We start from the raw sequence: 4,188 nt of genomic DNA, 5'->3' as shown, positions 1-4,188 counted from the left end.
ACATTGGACGAAGATGATTAAGTAAGTTCCTATTCTGTACTATTGTAAAATTTAAAGTGGAAGTATAGCAATAAATATTCAGGAAAAGTCACAATGTTTTTACAGTAGACAATCAGAATGAGAAAAAATAATGGCTATTGTTGTACAATTTTTGCAAAAATTCAATAGGCCTAATAGATTTTTTATTTGAATTGTTCTGCCCAAGAAGATATAATTATTTCTTGCAGAATGAGTGGGCTGTTTTATTCAATGCCAGTGTTTGGGTAAGGATCATTCCTGTAACATCTGAAATAAAACTATACGCCTGTTCATGTTCCTTAATAAGGTCTACTTAACAAATGTCTTGTACAAAAAAAAAGTCAAACACTGTTATCCCAGTGGGTGTATATAATCAATACTTCTTACCAGAAACGTTATTCCCACTCATGAACATTGGTTGAAGTCAAGAGGTCAAAATTATTGCAACATAATGAGAGAGACTAATAGCCAGATAGAAATAAGCATCTAATTTTAGACTAAAAACATTAGGTTTTCTGTAATTACAAAGGCCATAACCTCAGCTGTTGGACACTAATTACACTGTTAGACTTTTCAAGGGTTTTTTACAGTAACTTACTGGCAACACTGTTGCCAGTAAGTTACTGTAATTAAGAGTTACAGTACCAAACCGTATTTCAGTTTTGTGTAATACAGTGCATTACTGTAAAAATGAAGCTAATCAGTACAGTGCATTACTGTAAAAACTAAGCTAATCAGTACACTACTGTAATTATTTTTATTTGTACTAAATATAAATTAGATTTGATAATTTTGATATATGATTAATTTTATTTTTATCCTACATAAGTACTACTTTCATACAAACCAATTAGACAAAGTTATCACAAAATAATTTTTTTTTATTTAAAACATTTCATATATATCACAAAATAAACATGCCAATGCTGGAAATGATGTGTGAAATTTTTACACATTAATGGGTGAGTTTAGAGACAAAAAATGTTGTGTTAATTTTAACTCATTCATTGTGTTAATGATTTTAACAAAGTAAATATGTCAGAGAGGTTAGCACAAAGATGTGTAAACGTGTTAAATTAACACATTATGTGCTGTCCTTCACTGCACACATTGTTAAAAACATACATAAAACCATAAACAAAACGTTAGCATTTGACTAAATGAATGTAGAGTCATTGGTTGTTTAGCTTATACAAGTATTATAATGAAATATCAACCATTACATTCATAAAACTGCAGAATATAAATACATTTTTAAGCAGTCAAAAAGGAAATGTCCAAAACAGGACAAAACACAGTTCTTTTCACAATACAAGACACATAACCCCACCTTAAAAATAATTTCACTTATTTCCAAAACTTTGTTGGATTCATGTACACTGGAGGCCAAAAGAAGTATTTAAGTGTCTTAATGTTTTTGAAAGAAGTCTCTTTGATGCTCAAGAAACATTTCTTATTATTATCAATGTCTGACTGTCTACTCCATCTTTTCTACAGCATAGGAGTAAAAGTCATCATCAAAATAATCAAATTAAAAAGCCAACACAATGTTTTTGTCCACCTTTGTGAATAAATGAACTTCTCCAAAGATTGGTTCCTGTTCAGAACTTGATTGACAACATCAGAGTGTTCCCTGGTCTGCATGCGTGCCCACAAACACAAATGTACTCAGTCCTTCAGAGGAGATCCCAGTTCCAAAACTATATGAGAGAGAGAGAGAGAGAGAGAATATTAGTGTCACATTATTTTTAACCTCCTTTTTTGTTAATTTTTATTATTATTTTCACAAAAACTTAAGAATATATATTTGTAAACAGCTTTTGTCAATAAATAGCATACAAAAGAACTAAATTAAATTATGCCAGATTAAATTTTAATACTTACAAATCCTAAATTCTGTCCAAAAATGCTGAGATCCATAAAGAACGACTGAAATAGATGATTTTAGCCCATTTCAGCTTGTCTGCAGTGAAGGAGTACCTGTTTGAGACAAATACACAGTAAGATACATGCAAGAAATCACTGTGTGATGATCGTTCTCCTTCCTACAGTAGTTAACCCACCTGTGACCTGATATTAGGACCTTCCTAGTCAGGTGGAACTGCAATGGTAGAGTCTTCTGGCTAATAAAATATAAAAATAATGCAAAAATATAAACTTAAGTTGTTTAGAATGCTAGATTTGGTCTGAATGAATTAGTGAGAGTTTTACTGCAGTGCTTACCTGGATACATTTAATCTGGTGAGACTGAACAAAGACAATGGTCCATCTTCTGATTGGTTCATTTGCTGTGTAATAAAGTTAGACATAATGCAAAGGTCACTTATTTGATATAAAGTTAGCCAATTTTATAGAGATTTTATAAGATAGGCCTATTGTAAGCTACCTAGTCTGCACCAGTGGCTCAAAAGCAATTTTCACATAGCGTATGCTAATAATTTCAGCAAACTTATCTCAAAATATATCACAAATGGGCTGGCCTACCTCTGGAATCTTGCTAGAAGTCACTGGCGCGAATTGGCGCTTTGTTGCAGTTGCCTTTAAACACAAAAATGGAAGCAAATATTAAATTCCATAAAATAAAAATAAAAAACTATAATATGGTATAGTTTGCAAACTAATGGTAAAACTATAAAGGTTCTCATCAGTAGGCCAACATTAGGCTATAAACAGAATTTCACATTAGTTTATTCACATTGTTAATGTAAACGCGTTGCTCGTTGGCATATTTTAACTCGACAATTCAATAATCTAACAAAGTGTGTAAAATGAAACGTTAGCTCAGTTTACCATGGTAAAGTTCGTTACCGCCATGTTGACGACGAGTAACGTTAGGCTGACGTTAACGTTAACATACGTTAAACTGGGTACAATCCTGTCAACAGCCAGTCTATGGTCAACATACACAGAATGTTTTTTTTTTACCTTGCTTGCTGATCTCTCTCTCGGTGAAGTGAATTCCGTCTCTTCCCCGGGCCAGACACGAACGTCGCGATCCAACAAAAGACAGACCCCATTACCTACACTGGATGTCTGTCTGACGCGACACGACAAATCCCAGACAGTGTAGTGATACGCCGCGGCCGTTATATTTCAGACGTAGTCAGATACGGGTCCAAGCGCTCGCGCTAGTTCTTACAAGGGATAAACGGGTTTGCATTTAAAGGTCCGGTCGCTTCAATGTGTCCAATATAGACAGCCTCTGGCTATTATAGCGTTGTAGACACGCGGTGTAAGGCAAAAATTAGGAAATAAAAAGCACGGTGGAATGGTGCCAGCCAGAGAGGCAGTTACGTCAAATACAGTAGTATACAGCAAATTTAAAAAATACAGTAAGTCTCTGTATGTGGTGTTAGACGTCACAGAAAATTCCCATGATGCAATTGGAATCACAGTTATTTACTGTAAAGAGAAATAGCAGTATAATACTGGGGGATTTAAAGTAAATAACTGTAGAAATTACAGAAAAGTCTAACAGTGTAGCTCTGGTTTGCTCATCATAATGAGGTCCACTCTTGAGTCTCTGACCTCACTGGGTTCTTTAGCTTTACTGCAGAGGTAATGCGGTCTTTGGTGTCAAAGCCTTAGGGCCCTATCATACATCCGGCGCAATGTGGCGGCAGGCGCGAAGCAAGTGTTTTTTGCTAGTTTCAGCTCGACAAAGTTATCATTTTCACGTCCTGCACCACGTTGTTTAAATAGCACATCCATTTGCGCTCATTTGTGCACCCATGGGCTGCAGGTCTGAAAACTGTATTGTTGTATTGTTGGCACGTTGCTATTTTAAGGCAACTGAAATAGACTGCGCCATTGACCAACTGAAACCTGGTCTAAAGTTAATTGCACAACATGTGTAGCCTACACTCAGCTTATTACACACACACAGGGATGCCCAGCAGCACACAAACATGCCAAATATAAAAAATAAAAGGATTACAATGTATAGTAAAAGAGTATTATTGTGTACATAAAGATATGGTGGATTCCGGCGTGTGCCATAGATGGTCTGATTGCGCGCTTTAACCTCGCGCATGAGCAGATCCGTTTGCTCTCTGGAGAAGCGTTCAGTCTTTCCGCTTGCAAATTCCGCCATGCAAATAGCAATCCGCCATGGTGCGGGCGCAACTGGCTTTTAAAGGGACACATAGGTGGATGCATGTATGCACCATT

General features: G+C 35.7%; 1 long non-coding RNA gene across 1 annotated transcript; it reads right to left on the bottom strand.

Annotated features, from left to right (window-relative positions):
* Positions 1-751: 751 nt before the first annotated feature.
* On the bottom strand, positions 752-3,484 carry LOC311290843. The gene is made up of 6 exons (XR_014627460.1): positions 2,944-3,484; positions 2,503-2,556; positions 2,242-2,306; positions 2,082-2,141; positions 1,903-1,998; positions 752-1,718 (listed from the first exon to the last, which is right to left on the bottom strand). It is a non-coding gene; the product is annotated as an uncharacterized lncRNA (long non-coding RNA).
* Positions 3,485-4,188: the final 704 nt, after the last annotated feature.

This window comes from Rutilus rutilus, assembly GCF_951802725.1.
Source record: "Rutilus rutilus genome assembly, chromosome: 5".
NCBI lineage: Eukaryota > Metazoa > Chordata > Actinopteri > Cypriniformes > Leuciscidae > Rutilus > Rutilus rutilus.
The sequence above is the reverse complement of the archived record's forward strand: the minus strand, read 5'-3'. Positions and strand labels throughout refer to the sequence as shown.